The sequence below is a fragment of the Diabrotica undecimpunctata genome, chromosome 2 (genome assembly GCF_040954645.1).
Source record: "Diabrotica undecimpunctata isolate CICGRU chromosome 2, icDiaUnde3, whole genome shotgun sequence".
Taxonomy (NCBI): Eukaryota; Metazoa; Arthropoda; class Insecta; order Coleoptera; family Chrysomelidae; genus Diabrotica; species Diabrotica undecimpunctata.
The window spans coordinates 36,377,040-36,400,294 of record NC_092804.1 but is presented as its reverse complement, the minus strand read 5'-3'; the positions used below and the strand labels follow the sequence as shown (position 1 = coordinate 36,400,294).

General features: G+C 32.9%; 1 protein-coding gene across 2 annotated transcripts in view; it reads right to left on the bottom strand.

Moving 5' to 3' along the window:
- Window positions 1-23,255, bottom strand: part of LOC140434413 (single insulin-like growth factor-binding domain protein-1) — a 151,055-nt gene that overhangs the window by 35,972 nt on the left and 91,828 nt on the right. Inside the window, exon 1 of one of the 2 annotated variants that reach the window (XM_072522657.1) lies at window positions 11,765-12,025. The exons of the other annotated variant lie outside the window; for it this stretch is intronic. The gene's annotated coding sequence lies outside the window, so the exon portion shown is untranslated. Of the gene's footprint in view, window positions 1-11,764; window positions 12,026-23,255 lie in introns of those variants that run through there. 2 annotated transcript variants of the gene reach the window in all.

Here is a 23,255-nt window from a genome sequence, read left to right as displayed (position 1 = left end):
TGCTTTTCTAGCTGTTCTCTTTTATTCTTTCTGCAAATTTTTTTCACTTCCCTTCTTTATGTCACATTGTTTTCGATCGAATTTTGGGTATTTTCTTTATCTTTTTGCAGTTTTGCCCTGTTTCTTCTTGCCAAAACATTATTACATTCTTCATCGAACCAATCTTGCGTCTTTTTATATGCTTTCTTCCTATACACTTTTCCGCTGCTTCCGATATGGCTATCTGTATGGTCTGCCACTCTTCATCTATATCTTGTTTGACTGAACTCTGTTTTAGTTTGTCAGTCTTTATCTTCAGCGGGCGCATGTACATTAATGATACTCATCTTCCTATACTTTCCTTTTACTGTCAAGTAACATATTCTGTCTGATATTGGTCGAAAATTTACACCTACTTTGTTTACTTTCTCCGACACCATGAATTTCATCCCAAAATATCTTTTGGTCCCTCCAGTCTTGAACAGTGTGCTTTTTCCTATTTTTATTATTTCATTTCTCAGTTGTTTTGTTTCTTGCAGGGCAAGGATATCTATTGTATATTGTTCCATAATTTGTTCAAGTTTATTAAAGTTCCCTGCTCTAAGTACCTCCCCGTTTTTTTTTCTTCTACTAGTTTTTTGGCAATTTTTCTTTGGTATTTTCTTTTAGTTGTTGTTTTTCTTTATCCCATAGCCATTCTTTTCCATTCACAAACAACTTCTTATAGCCTATTTTTGCCTGTTTTCCACTTTTTTCTTTGTTTGCTATTGTAAATATTTCTTTCTGTATTTCTTTTTTTTTTGCTGTCAGTAAACTTTTATTATATTTATTATTTATGTAACAATTTTACTGCAACTAAATACATTTTTGCGTATTTTGACAGGGTAAAGTTCCGACTAATTTAAAATAAATGGCAAGTGAAATCTGAAAGAAAACACCATTCGCAGCTACGCAATATCCGAAACTGGTGCTGAATTTCCAACCCAGCCGACATTTTTCAGCAAACAGGCAATATAACTCTCATATTGTAAATTCAACATGAACAATAGGATAGTTATTTTCAACAATTTTGTACTTCAGTTTATTGCCGAATTTAAACATTTATTTGTTTACCCGTTGCATATATCCTAATTGTGTATATTGCGTAATTTTTCCGGTTTGAAGTATCTAACATCTCTAACTGTGTCTTCTAGAAGGTATACTTTACTATTACACTGTTTTGTTTTGATTAATGTCTACATTATTATACACATTTTTTCTTTGTGGAGAAATTCAACATAATTCCTGGAAGGCCAGTATTTAAATGCCGCGGTGGCTGCACCATCTTTCTTAAACCATGTTGATATATTGTGACAATGAGTGAACGAACTGCCCCATTTAATTTATGATGTCTGAAATATGCTGAACTAAAATTTTCAGCGATGATTTTCTCAAAAAAATCCCATAAACATACTACGTTGACTGCCAAAGAATTTAACCGACCGGAAACTTGTTTGGTCCGTCTGCGATGCTCTTCTTGCCTTTATGTGAATGACTCAAAGTCGCACAAAAAACTATTAAATCTTTATGTTATTTTTAACTTGGCATAACTTTGCAAGATTCAGTGTGAAACTATAGATAGTAAACATGAAATCTACACCCAATGGGTATTATTTAACTTAAATTATGAGGTGCTTAAATAATCGTAAACTGAAGAATGTAATAAAACCTTAATTATATTTCAGACTACAACACAGGAAAATTAAAAAAAAATCTTTTGTCGGTTCAGATCGTAATTCCATAAGGTTTCTACGTCAAGCACATAGTATTCCTTGAATTTTTTAATTAAAAGAATCTTTTTTATATGCTTAGTTTAAATGAGAAACTGAAAAAAGGTAAGAGAAATTACAGGCAAATGTAAAAACAGAAGAGTAAGTAAACTTGTTAATAACAACGTAGAGGTAATCGTGGACAAAGAGTATTGATAAATACTAGGAAAATTACATACGAAATTTATTTTTTGATGAGAGGGAGAACTAGTCCCTAATACCTACGGAAACAGGACCACCTATACTAGTCGCAGAAATAAGTGCAGCCATAATGTTACTAAAAGAAGCAAGAGCTCCAGGACCAGATGGAGTACAGTCTGAATTTCTTAAAGTTTTTGATGATGAATCTTTAAGAATACTATGTAAAATCTTCAATAATATCTATGACACAGGCAATATTCCAAAACATTGGCTAATTTCAGAATTTATTACGTTACCAAAGAAACAAGGAGCGAAAAAATGCGGAGAATATAGGCTAATAAGTCTAATGAGCCATACACTAAAACGTTTTCTTAAAATTATATATCGCAGAATATATAAGCTATGCGAAGAGAGAATATAAGACACAGTTTGGACTCATGAAAGGCGTAGGTACGAGAGATGCACTGTTTAGTTTACAGGTATTATTCCAAAGATGCAGAGATATGACTTGCGATATCTACACCTGCTTTGTGGACTACTAAAAAGCATTTGCCATAGTTCAACACCAAAAAATGATAGATGGTCTAACAAAAGCCCAAATAGATGATAAAGACCGGCGTATATTACAAAATTTTTACTGGAACCAATCAGCCAGAATGAGAACAAATCTTGGAGATGAACCGACGGAAGGGCTCCAGATTCTGCAAGGCTTTAGACAAGGATGTATACTTTCACCTTTATTATTCAAGCTATATTCAGAGGAAATATTTAGTGAAGCCTTGGAAAATTGCGAACATGGAGTCCTTTTAAATGGAGAACGCCTAAACAACATCCGCTATGCAGATGACACCGTTATTTTGCAGACAGTTTAAACAGTTTACAGCAACTAATAAACAAATAAATGAACTAAGTGAAAGATTTGGACTACAAGTAAACATATCAAAAACTAAATTTATGGTCATCAGCAAAAATAAAATAAGAGACGTCCAACTGCTTATCAAGAATACACCAGTGGACCGAGTAAAATAGTTTACGTATTTTGGAAGCATAGTAAACGAACAATGGGATCACTCACAAGAAGTAAAATGTAGAATAGAGAAGGCTAGGAGTGCATTCAACAACATAGCCAAACTCTTAAGCCACAACCTTAATCTGGAGATAAAAGTAAGGCTCCTACGACGTTATATCTTTTCGATATTATACTACGGAGTTGAATCCTGGACACGCACTGAAGCGATGGAAAAAAAAACTCGAAGCCTTCGAGATGTGGCTATATAGAAAAATCCTAAGGATATCATGGACGGACAAGATAACCAACGAGACTGTACTTCGAAGAATGGGGAAAGAAGGAGAAGTGATGTATGTATACTATTAAAAGGATAAAGTTAGAATATCTTGGACACATAATGAGAAACGGCACTAAATACAGATTACTGAAAATAATCCTTCAAGGCAAAGTTTTCGGAAAGCGAGGAATTGGGAGAAGGAAAATATCATAGTTAAAAACCCTGAAGAAATGGTTGTCCACAACATCAACTAATCTATTTAAAGTATCAGTTATTATTTTTATCAGTATTTTTTCATTCTGACCATCTTCCTGTCTTTTATTCGGACTTGATGTTAAGGTGCAGATTGTGATTTTCTTAGGTATTAAGAAAATATTCTGGCTACTCTGTTCTCGTCCTATGTATGTATTTCATACCAAATTTGTTGAGGTCGTCTTCCCATTGCATTTGTGGTCTTTCTTCTCATCTCCTATTTTCTCAAGATGTCCTCTTTACAATTAAATGATCTTTATATCTGATATTGAATCCTGCAAATTGCTATTTTAGGTTTGCTGAATGATGCTGATGATAGACTATATTGTGTCCAATAAAGAGTTAGTTACACTTTCTTTAAATCTTGAATGTAAGAGCACTAACATCAGCAAAAATAGAAAGCGATAATAAATTGACATTGTGCAAAATCCGAATGAAAACACATGTATATGTTAATCAAGACAAAAAAGGCATACGATAACTGGGAACGTTTTTCAAAAGAAATGGAACATGATTTTTATTTAAAAAATTCCTTTATAAAAGATATATTATTATAAAAAAACCGTACGGGCTACATCACAGAACGTTTTCGGAATAACTATTGCATCATCAATGCTTTCTAGAAAACCCTTTAAATATAGTTGAATTAACTTTAAATTGTATCTTTAATGTTAAAAAACTAAGATGTTTGTTATAAACGGAATTAGAATTATATCGTTTTATTATTTTTTAGTCTATTTGCAACGACTAAAACATAAAAATTCTACGAAATAAACTGCATAAGACGAAAAATACAACATCTGAGTGCAGTCACATTTTATAGTAGTAAATCATGTCAAAAAGTGATAATATTAGGTACTCAGTTTACTTATCGTAAACAAAGACCAAAGGGATACATATTGGGGACAAAAAGAGGAAGTACGGCATTATAGCAATGAGGGTCCCTTCTTGGTCACTCTCATTCTTTGTGATCGGAAGTGCAAAGGTCCATTGGTTGTAATAGGCGCCTTTTAAATTAATATTAATTGATTTTGGTGTTATTGTTGTTCCATTAGAATTTTTAATGCGTGTACCGCATTAAAAATACGTACAAATATATTTAATTGAACGAAAAATTATTTTAAAGATCTTTTTAAGAAATTTTGAGAACGATTTTCGAAGTGAAAATTGACACGTCAATAAACTTATTTTAAACTTCAATTGTGGCTTATTCCTTTATTAAGAAACCGTTATGCATTATTCAAAGTTTGAGGATATGGGAAATTTTTTACTAAAGACTGGTACATTCTCAAAATTCAATCAAAAGAAAATAAAATGGATTCTACTAATGCTCGTCTTAAATTATTTGCTGCTCATACGGTGTCAATCTATGTTTTAATAAAATTTAAAGTCAACAACAAGGAATTTATACCTTATATAAAGGTACACACACACACACACACGCAGTGATCAACCCTGCCCCTAGGAACATGTGTATACCAATGTAAGAATGGGATCTACATGTCCGAAGATCAAACCGGTCACACTTCGCTAGTCGAAGTGGTACCTATCTGACCCCCAGGCTTTTCCACCACCCCTCCTCATCGTGTGACTTACGTGAGGAGGCTTATGATCTGAAATTTACTTAAGATGCCCTGGGTAATAGGACATCCTCGGTTTTTAGTGAATGTGGTTATGCCACCTAACTGTAGGGGTAGCCACATCTAGGCTTTTCTCCCTATTTACTTTACTGACTCTATTGATTTTACTCTACTTTACGTCGGGACTTGAGTCCCTAAAAAAAAAAAAGAAAAAAAGAGCGTGTGTTCCGACCATAGAGCCATCAGCCTGAGCTGATGACTCTATGTCCGGAAAAGAGTGTGTGCTCGGTCACTCAGCCGCCGATTTGGCAAAATAAATTTTGTTCTCCTCGCCGGCTGAGCACCCGAGAGGGGTCCGGCCACCAAGCCCATGTATGCCGCACATAACCTCAGTGCTCGGATTTCGCGAGTAGATCTTTCATTCGATCTGCCTTAAGGGCCTAGTCCGCGGAGCGGTATATAGAAGGCCTGACGGGCCCCTTCTATATTTGCTATATAAGGTAAATTTACGTTAAACGGTTTAATGAAAAGTATAAAAATATCAATATGAATTTACGTTATTTAATCAGAAAACACATTTTTTTTTTTTTTTGGTGGACTTCCTTGTGGCTTCGGGACTATAAAATGCCTGGGCAACAATTCTTTTCTTTTTTCCTTAATCCTATTTGTGTGCGTGTATTATAAAGGTATACAAAATTATTATATAATATATACCTCAGGCAACAACCACTGTCAAATTACATACCAATAGTAATCGCATAAAAATGGAGGGGGGATAGACAATGAGACCCAATGTCACCTAAATTTTTTAATACTGTACTGGAACATGCTTTTAAGAATTTGGAATGGCTAACAAAAGGAATAAAAATAGATAGAGAATATCTAAACAACTTACGTTTCGTCGAGGATATAGTCATAGTATCTGAGGACTTAGGAATGGAAAAAGAGATGGTTCAGGAACTCGTTGTGGCTACAGAAAATGTAGGTTTAAATATAAACAAGAATGGAGCGATCCGTGTTAGGAATAACTCTGCATAATCCATACAGTTTATTATATAATAATGTTCTTTTTATCGGTAACATTTGAAACTATTGTAAACCAATTTAAGAATATCTGTTTTTAATACTACACATAATCGTGTAATTTAAAAACATAAACTAATTGCATAGTTGTATCTTGAAATTATTGTTAATTAGTTTCCGAAAACAAATTAAAAATATAAATAAATATACTTTGCATATGGATTCACTTCGTTGATAAGAAATAACTAAACTTCAATTAAAGTACCATTACGGTTTGAGCCAAAGCATTTCAATCTGGTCTTAAGAAGGCAAGACAAAGTTACTTTTTTTTTTCTTTGAATATTGAATGCTTGGATATTATTATTGCTACAGTATACTCCAAACATTTATGACCCGTTAAAACCATATCTCTTTCAAAGTTAAGCGCGCTTGTAATATAATTATAAATATCCATTGCTCATTGCGAATAAGTTATTTTATTATTTCAATGAGATCGAAATATTTCAGTGGACTTACCCAAAACGTGAATATAATTACAGTTAAAAATAATTTAGGATATGCCAACGAAATTGCTCTTCTTTTTTACTTTTGGTGGTCTCATTGAATACTTCTCAGATCAAGTCATAACCTCAGATTTGTCGTGTTTAAGAAAATGAAAAAGTAAATGGAAACATCAAACAAGGAATCATCAAATTATTATATAATATAGCCAGAAACACCTGCTCTAATGTAAGCTTGTTTACTGACGACACTGCCATAGCAGCTAGCAGCAGAAACCCGGATTTAGCAACTAGTCACAAAGGTCTTTAAACCAGATACAAAGATGGTGCATTAAGTGGAAAATTGCACTAAACCGGGAGAAGACACAGGCCGTCATATACCAACAAAGGAAAAGTAGACCAAGCACGGAAATAAGGATAGCTAACACTCCAATAGAATGGACCAACCAAGCAAAGTATCTCGGAGTAACCCTCGATAAAAAATTAACATTCACGAACCACGTAAAACAAATGGTCTACAAAGCGAAAGCTCTAAAGAATCAACTCCCTTTTCTAATAGGCAGGAAAGGCAAGTTAAAATTCAAAACAAAGATTAGAATGGCAAAAAGCATAATTCTGCCAACATTGAAGTATGCCTCAGCAGCACGGGGCCACACTTGCAAAACCCATAGAAAAAAGATTTAAACACACAGAATCAGATGACCAGAGACGTCAGAGACGAAAAAAAAGATTCCTGCGTTCGTTCAATGAACGAAAAGGCATACGAAATCTTCAATAGCCTGAGAGATCATCCAAATAGGAAATTAAGAGAGTTGACAGACTACGATGAAAACGTAAGGACGATACATAGACGGATAAAACACCAAATCACAGAATATAGGGAAGACCTAGGATTAGTAAAGAATAAGATAGCCATACAATAGTCGAGAAAATTAAGTTAGGCAGACAGAGGGTAGCCCAAACTAAGCCGGAACTAGCATCACACACGACTATCACAGGATAGTGGTTTGTGATAAGAGGTGACCGATGCCCTGAAAAGGCAAAGTGGCGGGTACACGGAAGCCTTATGTCACGTAACATTAGGATACATAGGATAAGTGAAGCCTAATAGCTTAAAAAAGAACTGCCTTTGGTCTGCATATGGACGTAGAGCAGAGCGGAGGTGTTATGATAAGATATAGGCTAGTTCAACAAACGGGTCTTATCAGACGGTTCCAGTGAGTAAGACACTGGGTCGTGGAGTTAAATAGCTGTGACTACACAAAATACATTCGGCTAAGCAGGTCTTATCAGAACTCCAGTAAGTAAGACACTGGAATGTGGAGCCGAATGGTCATAACTCGTTAAAACCCAGTAGGAGCGAGGTGGAATACACTTCTGGACAGAGGAAGGGTCGGTGCAAAAAAAAAAGAAAAAAGTCAATTTTCAAGTGAATACTGATACTTTTGCTAGGTTCTTAAATTCATTTTGGGTAAATATAAAAGGCCGGCAGGCTTTTATAAAAGCCACTTAGGCTTAGGCCCTTCAGGCATGTTGTATGAGGACTTTTTCGCGAAACCTGAACTTCGAGGCCATGTACGACAAGCATGGGCTCGGTAGCCAGAACTCTTGGATGCTCAGCCGGTGAGGAGCCGGCAATATCCGTTTTTGCAGATATTAACCATCCACAACGTCTCTCCAGTTCCATACATTCAAAAATGTTAACAATTTTTGAATATATAACACGTGCCGATAATATAGAGATATTAGTATTCCAAAGAAAACCAAAGGAAAGAAGTCGAAAGCAATCACCGATCCAAGGGACTTCTTCTTCTTAAGGTGCCATGCATTTCTGCGTAGGCGTCCACCGTACATCGTCTTGTCAGGTGATATGTTAAATATTCTGGATTAAATAATTCTGTTTTTAGCAGCATTGCGAAGCATTTCATAGCTGTGGATTCCTGTCCATTGTCGAATATTGCGCGAATATAGGAAATATAAAAACAAATATGGACAAAGAAAGAAAGAAAGGACAAAGAATTTATAAAACATGAACTTCGTTAACGCGGTAAGTGGCACCCAAAATAGGGATAAATAGAGAGACAATATAAAAAAGAGCAGTGTGATCCCTGGAAGATATGGAACGCAATATTCATAATCAGTAGGCATTTGTTAAGATATATAGATTGAAAGGAAGGATATAAATAATAAATAAATATTAAATAAACAAACACTTTTGACTAATATGTTAAAAAATTAAACACAATAATATAGAAACCACTACATAGTTAGAAAAAGTTATGAATCCTGAAATTAAAAAAAAATGTATCTTTTGTTACATAATTAAGTAATTATACTGGGTATTTCTGTATCACTATTATTAACCAAATACTATGCATAACTCAATTAGCAATAAAATGACTATTTAATTATGCGATTGATTAAATCACAACACCAAAATTAATCAAACAAACTGGGAAATCATTCGATTATTTTAATGGCCGATAAAACCGTAAGATAATTTTCTTTTACATCATACTTATTTGTTTGTTTACATTCGAAATTAGAGATCCTGTTAAAACAAAAGATTTTAAAGAAGATAATTATTTCTTTCACATCAATATCTACACTCATTATGAGTAACGATTTAGGTTATTCAGGAAATTAAAGTAATTAGCGGATTACGAATGACGATAGCAGGAAGGATTACATGTTTAGTCCATTATATAAAAGAAGTAGTTAAAAAAATTAAGTTACTTTTACTAATTATTTTAAAGATGTACGAAGGATGTTTTCGTTTAATTTTTTGGCGGGAAACTCGTTAATATGAACATGTTCGAAAATGTATAAATTAAAATTTTGTTTCATACACATAACTGAATTGCCTAAAAATTAATAACAAAAATATAACATATACAAATGGGCAAAAAAGATTTTCAAAGTTTAGGGAATAAAATAAATCTTTCTAGACTTTCCAAAATGTGCAAATTGGAGATTTATTAATTGAAAATTTTCATTTTTAGCATATTATGCCAAGCATATTATACTGCTACACGAGTATATATTATCTAAAATGAAGATGATCTTTAACTGCTAATAAATCTCAACTGCTATTTAATAATTGCTAGAAATTTATTCAGAATAACTGGAAATACAACATGATTATCAGCAAGTAATGTAAAAAACTGGTCATATAAAATCTGCAAGCGGATTAACAAAGGTTCGAATAGAAATTTTAGGAAGATTTGTCGGAATATTCGGACATTATAACTCATCTTTTTTTTTTTCGTATTTCTTGGCTATACAATTCTAAGTGAGTCTTTGTTGCGTTTACTATTTTCCTATACTCTTGTTGGTCTTGCACCAGACAATGAGTCTGCCATTGTTGCACTCCCATCTTACGTAGATCACTTGTTACAGCATCCTTGGACGACCAACTGACCTTTTACCATGGGGCCTTTCCCAGAAGGTTGCATTTAATAGTCTTTCGTCATTCGCTTTTAGTATATGTCCTGCTCATCTTATGGTTAATGCGACTAATATCGTTCAATAGCTTGCAGCAAGCTTTGGATTTGCAGTTCACCTAATTCGTTATCGAAGATAAGTCTCCTGACTCCTTGCTTCGTATAGAGGTCACCATGAGCATGCTCAGGCATGTTATTTTACAATAACGGCTAAATTAGATTGCATTTTATTGTAGTTTGTACTATCACAAGTGTTCCTGATAAGAGTTAAATAAATAAAAACACCTGTGGAATCATGGTGGAGTTATAATTCAAAGAAAATGCAATCCTCCACTTTCATTTTAACCGCTTTTCTCTACGTAAAGTCTTCTTTTAGTTAGTTCAAAGAAGACCATCTTGGTAACCACTTGTTAAACCCTCCTCTACAACCAAGAATGAGAAATCCCTCCAGTATCTAAAAACAAGTGACTTTAAAAATCAATCATTACTATCACTTGTATCATACAACTTTCAAACATAGACGGTTACCAAGAACAACATAGAAAAGATAGCGAAAACGCAATGATTACTAACGCGATTAAAAGTAATGATAACGCAAAAAAATATATAACTGCGTTTGTAATAAACACAAAGCAAAAATGTTTGAACTCAAGTAACTAAACTTAATTGCCAATTTGCTGGACAGACAGATGAATAAAGTGAGAGACCAAAATTTTTGCTGAGGGACAAACGCTGAGCCGAAATGGATGCAAATAACTTAGCAGGATAGAGGACGATATAGGAAAGAGAAGGAGCCCTACGTCCAAAGATGAATGTCCCCGACTGATAAGATAGGCAGATAAATGTACCTTTCCAAATTTGTTACAAATTATATTTGTATATGCATAAAGGGAAAATATTTTATTAATGTTTTTGTTGAGCCCTGACTAGCGATCAGTACCATGCATTGTGTACAACCAGATACGTAAACAAAACATACAATAGCCAAGTAGGTTATCTAATGTTGAGAAAAACACAACAAATAATTACTAATATTCATACTATTATTATTATATAGATATTTAGGAGTCTGGGTTAAGATAATCCAGAGATTTTCGCAGTCGAATTGTTTCAGAATGGAATTTCCACTCTAAAGAAAGATAGAGAGATCTTGTATAAAATGAAAAAGATCTATAAATCTAAGAAATTAAAGAATTTCATAATGCAGAATCACTTAAAATACACTGTGCCGAAATATTATATTTTGTATGTTGGCGACATATTTTTATTATTAATATTATTTAGAACATAAGAACAAACAAAAAATATAAGTTCACTTAAAGCATCGTAGCATATTTCATATAGATAATAAGTTCACAACATTCTAGTGTTTTGATCGACTAGTGTCAAGGTATACCAAATATTTTTAAAAAGAATTAAAAAAGTCTGTATCTGTAGATAGTTTTTGCCAACTATTTTTTGTAAGATAATTTCAATAAATACAACATATTACAATCATTAAAGACTCGAGATGTGCAAAATAAAAAAAAATATTCAGATAACACCATACTCAATTAAAACAGTTATTTAATGTAAAGTCAAAGTATAAAACAAAACGAATTTGGTTTTGAAAATCGACGTATTATACAGGAATTCTTTTTGTGAACAATTGTTCCCCATACAATGAATAAAATTAACTGTGTATTATTTTGAAAATTATAATTAGAATTTAAGAAAGATTTCTAAAAATTATAGCTTTTATAAAAATCTTACCTCTTTGGCATTTGATTATACGCACAGCCTCTTTAGTAGATTCCAAATGTTGGAATTGACAAAAACAATAACAATCTTTGGATAAAACTAGCATAATCACAAAATTAAAACAATCATGGTCTTTGCACATTCGATTTAAAAAATTAATAAATTTACAACCACATGTTAAAATAAACAGGAGAGTTTGCTGTGCATCCAAAGATGATCGGCAAACTAACTTCCACTTGAGCCAAAGAACGACTGGAAGTCTCACTATCGATGAGTGACATTTCTTTAGGCGACTCTTATCTCTCTCACTATACAGGGGGATTCGGACGGGTCACGAAACTTCCAGAATATAATGAACATTGTGCTTTACAAAGAGAGTGGGAATGATATTTTTGTTTGTTGGATAACTGTGTACGACGATTGTAAACATTACTTAGTTATTACGAATTTAATTCTAATCAATTCAAAACATTAGTGAACGTGATGTTTGTCTGATATTTCTCTTCGTATACCTATATTATAATAATATATGTGCTATAATTAGATCATTTTTTATTTAAATGTCAAAATAACATATATTTATTTTTAGTTGAAAAACAACAGGAAAATATTTCCTTAGAATAATAATTAAAGGCATGACTTATAAAGCTTGTATTCTTGAACATATTTGACAGTTTTTGTCCAAATAGATGACCATTTGAAAGGAACGATAGGTGAGCATGGCTTATAGACTACAAGCCCATGGGACATTTTTAAGCGGTCATTTGACCTAGCATTAACCACATATAAATCAATACTACAATATAAATAACAACTTTAAAAAGTATACCGTCAATTTTTATCGGTACATGTGACTACACACATAAGGTAAACTTATTGTTCAAGGGGTGGGGGGTACACGGCATTTATAACATAGGTATTTATAAGTAGATACTACAGAGATGATAATAGAGGAAATCGAACAAGCAATACGAAACGCAAAAAACGGAAAAACTGTAGGTCCAGACGAAATACCTGGGGAACTACTGAAATGTCTAGACGATGAAACTCTACCTGTACTTCTGGACCTATTTAATGAAGTATATAAAACTGGAAAAATCCCACAGGAATGGTTGGTGTCCACCTTTGTAGCAATACCAAAAACAGTATATGCCAAAGATTGTTCAGACTATAGGAAAATATCACTAATAAGCCATACCCTCAAAATATTTCTAAAGGTGATTCATGGAAGATTATATAGAAAACTAGAAGATGATATGGATGATACTCAGTTTGAGTTCCGCAAGGGACTGGTAACGAGAGAGGCATTGTTTGCTTTTAATGTCCTCTCTCAAAGATGCTTAGATATGAACCTAGATATTTATTCCTGTTTTATCGACTTCGAGAAGGCATTCGACAGGGTCCGACATGAAAAACTAATAGAAGTACTCAGAAACAAAGATATGAACAGACGAGACTTACGAATCATTATCAATCTGTATTCTAATCAAAAGGCCAATATAAAGATAGAAGAACAAAAGTCCGAAAATATAGACATAAAGAGAGGAGTAAGACAGGGCTGTGTTCTGTCATCATTACTGTTTAACGTGTACAGTGAAGCCATATTCCAGGAAGCGATAGCGGATCTGGGTGATGGAATCTCTGTAAGATTCTCTGATGACACCGTTATAATGGCAGACACCCTGGAATCGCTACAAGAATTGGTAAATAGAATTAACGATTATTGCATTAGATACTGACTAAAAATAAATAAGAGAAAAACTAAATTTATGATTGTCTCAAAAACGCAACATGGAAATGAAAGATTAATGATAGAACAAACCCAAATAGAAAAAGTAGAGACATACAAATATCTGGGAACCTAAGTTGATGAGAAAAATGACCAAAGCAGAGAAATCAAAGTCCGAATTGAAACTGCAAGGCAAGCATTTATGAAAATGAAGACAATGCTTACCAACAGAGACCTTCAGTTGCATCTCAGATTGAGGGCTCTAAGATGTTACATATTTTCTATCTTACTATACGGAATGGAAGCTTGGACATTGAAGAAACTACACATAAGAAAAATGTGGGTTCAAAGGATTACCAATGCTGAGGTACTACGACGTCTAAATAAGGAGTTAGAAATTATGAACAGCATAAAAAGAAGAAAACTAGAGTATTTGGGTCACATAACCAGAGGAGAAAAATATGAGCTGCTGAGAATTATTATGCAAGGAAGCATCCAAGAAAGAAGAAGCATAGGAAGAAGACGCATCTCCTTTCTGAGGAACCTTAGAGAATGGTTTAACTGTAGTTCACTACAACTTTTCAGAGCAGCAGCCAACAAAGTAGCCATAGCCGTTATGATATCCAACCTCCGATAGGAGATGGAACTTTAAGAAGAAGACTACAAAAATATTGACGACTTAATGCCGTACAAAAATATTAGCACCAGTTGCAGAGACAATTTTTGATTTTCGAAAAATTTTGACTCCACTTTCGTCAATTAATGTATTTGTGTGCGTTTTACATTTTACAGTACCTACGGCATTCATACACGTAGTTTCGGATCGTTATTTAGATTACTTTTTTTGCAGTGTCGTACATATCGGCTGGTACAGGGGGTGAGAAATCTAGGGCACAACCCTTGCTTTTAATCCCAATTTGTTGAGATCATTGAAAAATGTTCTTGCAAATATTTCTAAACATTTATCTGTATTTGGGAATATAATACTTGTTGTTTTTTCGGTAAAATAATTATTTTTTGTACAGTAGTCACTTTTTTAACAAAATATAACTAAAACTATCAAATTAATTTGATAGCCGGGTATAATAAATGGTACAAATAAAAAATAAAAAAATAATAAAAAAACAAAAATTTAAAAAATTTATTTTGCACAGTTGATACAGTATATTAAAATGTTACATTTTTTAGGACTTAGCGTACATTTCTTAAAGGACGCAATTCTTTTGAGGTGTTGGGAGAGTAAATATAAACTTAAGTTTAAGTTTTTATGAAATGACCCAGCTAGAAAAACGCTCCTTGATAGACCCATTGGTCAGAGAAGAAGAGGAAGACATAGAACAAGGTTCCTTGATAACATCGATGAAGACATGGGAAATATGGGAATACGTGCTTTGCGGAGAAAGGCGATGGATAGGGACGACTGGAGAGAAATTCTTGAGGAGGCTAAGACCCACGTAAGATTGTAAAGCCAGAATGATGATGATGTTTAAGTTTGTGGGGTCGTCACTCTTGAAAAAAGTGGTGCAAAGTGTTTTCGCGCCGTTAAAATTATATTACTATTTAAATGGGAATAAGCCACAATTAAAGGTTAAAATACGTTTATTGACGTTTCAATTTCCACTTATAATAATAGATATATTATTTGTAACAAATTAAATTGCTTACAACTTTATTCCTCTTAGTTTTTATCATAAAATGGAAAATAAATAAGTTATAAACAAAAATATCTAAAAATTGGGTCAGAAATGTTCTGTTAGGCCTTAAAATAACATTTTTTGTAGTAATTTAAAAAAAAAATGATGTCAGAACAATATTATAGAGAGGATTTTATAGACATTATTTGTAGCAAATTAAATTGTCCACAACTTTATACTTATTACTTTTTAGTGTAAAATGGAAAATAAAAACGTTATTAACAAAAATAAATAAAAATTTTTGAAAAAAAATTTCTGTTGGACTTTATAATTTTTCTAAATCATTTTTACAATAAAATGACATATGTACAGTATTATAGATAGTATTTCAAAGAATAATTTTAACTACAAATAATTTCATTAATTTTTCTAAGTTTAACAGCCCTCCGAAGCTGGATAGGTTCTTGATTACTCGTAAGAATACGATAAAACCTTTAGATTTTTCTATTATATAGTTTTCTATTATATATTTTTCATATAATTTTAAATTTCAAACAAATTTATCATTTTCTTAACATTATTTCGATGTTATTATTAATTTATTATCGACCCTTTCCGCCACCTTCTTCTTCTCCTTCTTCCTTTGCCCTATCCGTTTCGGACGTTGGCTATTAACAAGGCTATTTTGACTTTGTTTACGGCACCTCTGAACAGTTCGGTCGATGTTAGTCCGAACCATTGTCGCAGGTTATGCATCCATGAGTGTCGTCTTCTTCCCGGTCCCCTCCTACTGTCGATTCTTCCTTGGACTATTAACTGCAGCAGCCGGTACTTAGTATGCCTCATGCCATGTCCGAAGTACTCAAGCTTCCGTTTCTTTACGGTGAAGATTATTTCTTTGCTATTGCCTATTCTCTGCATTACTTCCACGTTAGTGATGTGGTCTGTCCAGGATATCCGAAGAATACGGCGATATATCCACAGCTCCCAGGGTTTTCAAGTTTCTTCAGGGTGGCTTCCGTTGTGGTCCATGCCTCTGCTCCATAGAACAAGACCGGGAAGACATAACACTTGACCAGTCTTAATTTTAGTTTCATTGAGATTTTGCTTGTGAACCACTTTTTCATATTGTTGAACGCGTTTCGCGCTTTTTCAATTCGTGATCTTATTTCTGTTGACTGGTCCCATTTTGTGTTGACTGTGGTTCCAGGGTATGTGTATGTCTCCACTTGTTCTATTTTTCGGTTGTTTAATGTCAATTGCATCGGAGGTTGTTGTGTTCTGCTGATGAGCATGCATTTAGTTTTGGTTGTATTGACTTCTAAACCATATTCTTGACTTGCTGTGTATATGCTTTGCATGAGTCTTTGAAGCTCGTTGCAGTCATTTGCTATAATAACTGTGTCGTCAGCATATCTAGTATTTCCGCCACCACAAAACTTATTATTGATTATTTTAAGATAAATTTCTTGGAAATGCAAAGAACAAAACAAACTTAATAGACCTTTTTAAAACTGCTCTTCAATTTAAGTACTTAAAGTTAGAAAGCTAAAAAATAATACTTTCAACTTTAAAAAAATTACAGGCGACTTTTTTTTTAAAATGACCCAAAAACCTAAACAAATGTTTCTCGGAGCAAAACAGGTGATTTTTGGAATTTGTTTAAAAACATTGTTTAAATAATGTCTGCCCTACAATTTTGCACAGCAGCCTTTTAATTTTTTAAAGGGGGCGTTTTTGAAAAGAAATCCGTAAAGAAATCCGTATCAGAAACATTTTACTTACAGGAGCGGCTCCACAACCTGGACTGTAATACTTTTAAGTTAATTTAGAACGATTTTTTTGTTCGGAATTTGGTTTTGTTGATATTTGATGTTACTACTTATTATGGGAAATTAATTTTTCTCTCATAAGCACATGTACTGGGAAAAATATACAGTATGTCCAAAAATGTTATTATTTTATGCAACTAAATTTAAATCAGTGAATTTCATATTGGCTGCAATCACCTCCCTTGTTCTACTTAAAATAGGGTGGTGTGCCCTAGATTTCTAACCCCTGTACCAGTCGAAATGTACGGCACGGCAAAAAAGTAATCAAAATAATGATCCGAAACTAGGTATTCATACACATAGCCGTACAGTATAAAATTGCCGAAAATGGGTCAAAATTTTCCGAAAATCAAAGATTGTCCTTGGTACTGGTACCAATATTTTTGTACGGAATTAGGTTGCAGGTCATTATTTTTATATTACCTACATAAGTTATAAATTCCGCATAAATATGTTTGTACATATCACCAAAATGCCCCCCTCTTGAGTGGTAAGTTTAACTTACCAGTGTAGTCACCTGTACCGATAAAAATTGACGGCATAGTTTCTACAGTTGTTATTGCATATTGTAGTATATGTGTAAACGAAATTTAAAATAACCAAAGAAGATAATACAGAAACTCTAACTATTGATAAAAAATGGGAAAAAATTCAACATACCCTTGTGCATTGGAAAAAAAAACCCAAACCACTTGGGGAAAAAACAAAACCTTGGATGACAGTAGAAATTCTTGAACTTCGGATTTTCTTTATGATCAGAAAGAAAATTCGAGAGACAAAAGAGAGGTGGCTCTCCGACAGATGCAAGAAAATAGATCTGGATAAAAAGTATGATAGCTTTAATTTAAACAAAAAAATCAAAGAAAGGACAGGTTATAGAAAAAGCAGAAGAACGAATATCTTTAAAAATGATGAAGGAGATATTATTACTGATATGAAGGAAAGATTGTGTCACTGGACCAATTACATTCAAAAGCTATTTAATGATGAAAGAGAATAACTAGCATTAGAAACCACAGAGGATACCGGGCCATCAATATTACGGGAAGAAGTCATCTATGCCATCAAAAACACAAAAGAGGGCAAAGCTACCGGACCAGATGATGTGCGCATAGAATTATTAAAACTTATTGATGAAGATATTATTAACGTAATGGTTGAACTCTTTAAAATCTAATATAACAGATTGCCACAATCCCTAGTCAATGGCTGCAATTCCGACAGGGTTGCGTGCTGTCACCACTACTCTTCAATGTCTACAGTGAAGCGGTATTTAAAGAAGCACTCTCAGATTAAATGGAAGATATATCTATCAATGGAGAAGTTTTGAATAACTTGAGTTTTGCAGACGATACAGTAATAATTACGGATAACAACAATAATTTACAGAACGTAATGCAACGACTTAAGGAATGTTGTCATGAATACGGACTCTGGATAAATTTGAAAAAAAAATTGTATTTTGAGAACGATTTCCGAAGTGGAAATTGAAACGTCAATAAACGTACTTTAACCTTTAATTGTGGCTTATTCCCATTTAAATAGTGATTAATTTGAAAACAATTAAATACATGATTATGACTACATCAACGGATGCAAAAAACTGATTAATTGTTAAGGATATTGTAATTGAGAGTGTGGATACCTACAAATACTTAGACATGAATAACATCAAATGTAGACCAAACCAAAGAAATTAAGACACGTATTGAAATAGTACGTGCATCATTCATTAAACTTAAAAAGTTTCTTTATTGTCGAGATATAAGGTTAGGACTACGCCTAAGAATGCTTCGGTGTTACTTATTCAATACTCTTCTTCATAGCTTGGAAGCATGGACATTAAAACAAGTTGGCCGCCTTTGAATTTGGTGTTACGGAAGAATCCTACGAATATCATGGAGTCAAAGAATGTCAAATGCAGAAATTACTAGAAGAATAGGAAATAGAAAACTTAGGCCATGTTATGAGAGGGCAAAGATACTCATTATCGCAGCTTATTATGCAAGTCAAAATATGAGGAAAGCGAAATGTGGGAAGACGAAGAATATCGTGGCTTAAGAACTTGCGGGAATGGTTTGAGTGCAGTAGTGCAGAACTCATTAGAGTGGTAGTCAGCAGGGTCCGCATGGCCATGATGATCTCCAACCTTCGATAGAAAATGGAACTTAAAGAAGAAGAATTGTAGTATTGATTTATATGTGATTCTAGCTCGGTCAAGTGACTCCTTAACCCTTTCACTGCTACATTTTAATTAAAAATGGCCCATGGGCTTGTAGTCTGATCTGTCGGTTGGAGGTTGTCATTCCCATTCTTTAAAAATATTTTATTAACAATCAACAAACGTGATTTCGTTTGAAGAAAATAAACGACAACATTTGCATTATCTATCAACGTTAAAATAATATTGGTGCCCGGAAATTAAATAATTAAATTAAATAAACGATAATGAACTGAAGAATCCTATAATTGGTTTTAAATTAGTAGTCGCAAAGTCTAGTTTATATCCACTTACATGTTTTTTTAATTATTATCTTGAGATTTGTTTAAACTAAAGTTATTTAACAATTTTTTATGTAAAAGTCTTTTATGAAATATATCACGCATAATTATTCTTCTAATTAATTAAACAATTAACAATATTATCTTTCTCGTATATCGTATTAGAGGACGGTGAATGTGTCAAACAATATAAAAACGAACAAATCTTTAAAATAGTAAATTTTTATGATTATAACCTAAAATTTCACGTATTAGCTTAAAAAATTATTATAACTTTTACTGTTTCACTAATTCTATGATTAAAAACTATAAATAATTTCGGAGCGGGATGTCTTCTATTTATTATAAAAATTTGATAAATTTTATCTTCCAAAAATTTGTGTTGAAAAAATTTAAAGACATAAAAGATCTACACGCTATTACTATCAACCAATGAATTAAATATTTTTAGAGAACATTAAAGAAGTGCAAAAGAACATTGGTGTACAAATAAGGCGGAGAAATAGAAAAATTACAAGAAAAACACGACGCTTTTAATTTTTGGAGTGATTAAACTAACAGAAAAAAAAAAACAAAAACCAAAGAAACCCCTTATTGGTTGGACGACAATAATTCAACGGAAAGATTAAATTTTGGAAAAACTTTACTGAAAACATTTTTAAGGACAACGTAGAAAAAAACGAAACAGAACCAGATTATAACAACAACGTAAATTTAATATATTTGGAAAATATCTGTGTGTCGGAGGTAAACTACACTAGGTATGTCGTTTTAGTGTAATATTGAGAGCTTGACATAGTGTTACGTATTTTACATTCTCTTTCTAACGGTATAATCCACTATGTCCTAGCTCTTATATAAAAGCATTATTCTGAAATGTATATTACACTATTTATTAATTTCTATAAAGGTATATATCACCAACAGTACTTGGTGTTGTTTTCTTATTAAGGTTGTCACATTTCCTTTACACTATCTGGACATAGTGTAGTCTTCCTCTAGGTATAACATGAGATTCATTGTGTTTAGAAATATGATCGGTGTAAGTTGGCAACTCTCATGCTCTTCGAGATTCTCATACTGGTAAAATTTCTCACCGTTTATGATCCATATCATATTTTATTTAAAAGAATATTTTTTGTTTGCAGATAGCGATGTTTCGTTATGTAGAAATCTAGAAGATCGAATTCTCAAGCGGAAAGTAACGAAGGCCATACAGGTTACTTTCTTAACGTTTATGATCCATATCATATTTTATTTTATTTACTCCTACAGGAGCTCCAGTAAATGAGCTGATGGTACCATCATGTAGTCAGCAGTCCCGACTTTCTTCATTTAGCAGCAGTACAGATGATTCTCTTTTTGATGAAACATATGATCCTAGTAGTATGGAAGAATCTGATTCAAGTTTAAATACAAATGTAAATATGTACCAAAAGACGAATAATCAAGCAGCAGTATTAGATTATAAAAAAGCAGCTGGTAATTTAGATAGTAATATAGATGTTATTGGAAAAGAAAATAATATTATTTAAAGCACCAACATTTCAACTGCAAAGGAACATGCGGATAACAGAACTCAAAAAAGAAAAGTCAAAAACAAAACGGAACTTCAACAAGTGGGAAAAAATAAAGTCGTACACGTTAATACGTGGAAATGCAATAAACGAAGACTAAGTTACGTAGCTGAAGAAGCATATGTGTCCAAAAAAGAAAATACTGCTTCTACAAGAGAAATGAAAGCCGTGTTTTCTCGTAGAATGAAATTCTTTGAAAAATGTACACATAGTGATAGGCTCACTATTTTTAATCACTATTGGATCTCTACGGCTGATTATAATATCAAACGTCATTTTATTTTTTCTTTTGTGGAAAGTAAACCCACAGCAACAATGAGAAGAAACGTTACAAAACCGAAACAAAATACGCCGATTTAATAGTTTTTCATCAACAATGTAGCCATTAAAGTACATAAAACTATGTTTTTAATTACGCTGGCAATTTCAACTTCGGTTGTTATAACTGCTTAAAAAAACAACCTGGGGAAATAATTGAATCAGTAAAAAGGGGACGACAAGCTCCTAGTAACAAAACGTACGAAGTTGTTATCCAGAACGTATGAGAGTCATTACTCTAGAGAACAATACATATCGAGAAATGTATCAACTTTACATAAAACACTGTGCGAACACCAATATACCTACGTCTGAAATTGTTAAATATTGGGTTTATACACATGTTTTTATTACACAATTTAAGTTGAAATTTAAAGTTGTAAAAAATTACACATTTGATACTTGTGATATGTACTGCAGCCAATTGAAAGACCATCTCTTAAGTTCAACCGACCAAGAAAATCTACAGAAAAGGTATGATGCTCACCTAGCCGATGCAAAGCAAAGATTTTATTTAAAAATGCTGATAAGGATATTGCCAAACATAATAATAAACATAAAGTATTGACTGCAAATCTGCAAAAATGTTTGCTTACTCCAATGTTGACATGTAGATTAAATTTCTACAAACAGAAATTATGGACATTTGATTTCACTATTCATGAATCATCAGACGGAAGAGCTCATGGTATAATATGGTACGAATCAAAAGCTGGCCGCGGTGGTGACGAGATAGCATCGGCCCTTCTCAAATGGGCAGAATTGGTAATTCCCAATGATGATGTCGAAGAAATAACTTTGTGGTCAGACAATTGCTACGGACAAAATAAGAACATTATGCTAATAGCCTGTTTTTTGGATTTTCTATAAATGGCAACAAATTAAGGTTATTAATCACAAATTTTTGCTTAAAGGCCATACGCATATGGAGGTCGATACAATACACGCTCTGATTGAAAAAAAAAGCGAAAGAAAGCAAATAATATGACTATCCAATCCAAACCCCTTGGGATTAGCAACAATCTATACGTGGTTGTTCACCAAAGATATCAGTTCATAATGTGGAATTAAATAACTTTAAAAAATTGGTATTTATAGAACTTGCATAATACTACAAGAATGGCTCACGTCTAAATTCATAACCATCCTAAAGAAACCAAACGCCAAACACTGTAAGTAATATCGCACGATAAGTTTAATGAGCTATATTCTAAAACCGTTTTTGAAAATCATACACCATAGACTATAGGCCAAACTCGAAGAATAAGTCGGAAAAAACTTAACATCTAACAAACGAATCTCTAGATATAACTGAGGATAAACTGTGACAATAATAATATAAAAAGGTTGAGTCGTATGAATACTTAAGGTTCAAAAATCGAACTCTTAAAGCCTAACCTAAATGTTTATTTAAAAAGAAGATGAAACAGAAATGAATAAACACACATAAGTGATCCGACGATTGATGAAATAGCTGTTGATGATGATACAAGGAAGGTAACTTCAACCGCATATTAATACCTCTATGTACACCCAAGGTATTCATTTTATTCAGGCTGAATCGGTTGGGGTTTTAAGATTATTTTTAGTTATTCGACTTCACAATAAAAACATGCAAAAATTAGGTAAAAAAATTCGAAAAAAAAAAATAAAATTAGTTTATCTTACCAAGTTTGGGTGATAGGTGTTGTATAATCAACTCAATAAACCTTCTGGATTTCTTTTATTACACATTTAAAGTAGTAGTTGCGAAGTAGTTTCATTCAAAACAAAGTCGATGTGAAATTTGATTTCACATATCAATCATGTCATAACACCATTTTAGAATTTATACTAAAGCTGATTCTCAAAACAAAAATTGCTGGATATTTAAAAAAAACAAAAATAAAATGTTTATTTGTTAACACAATA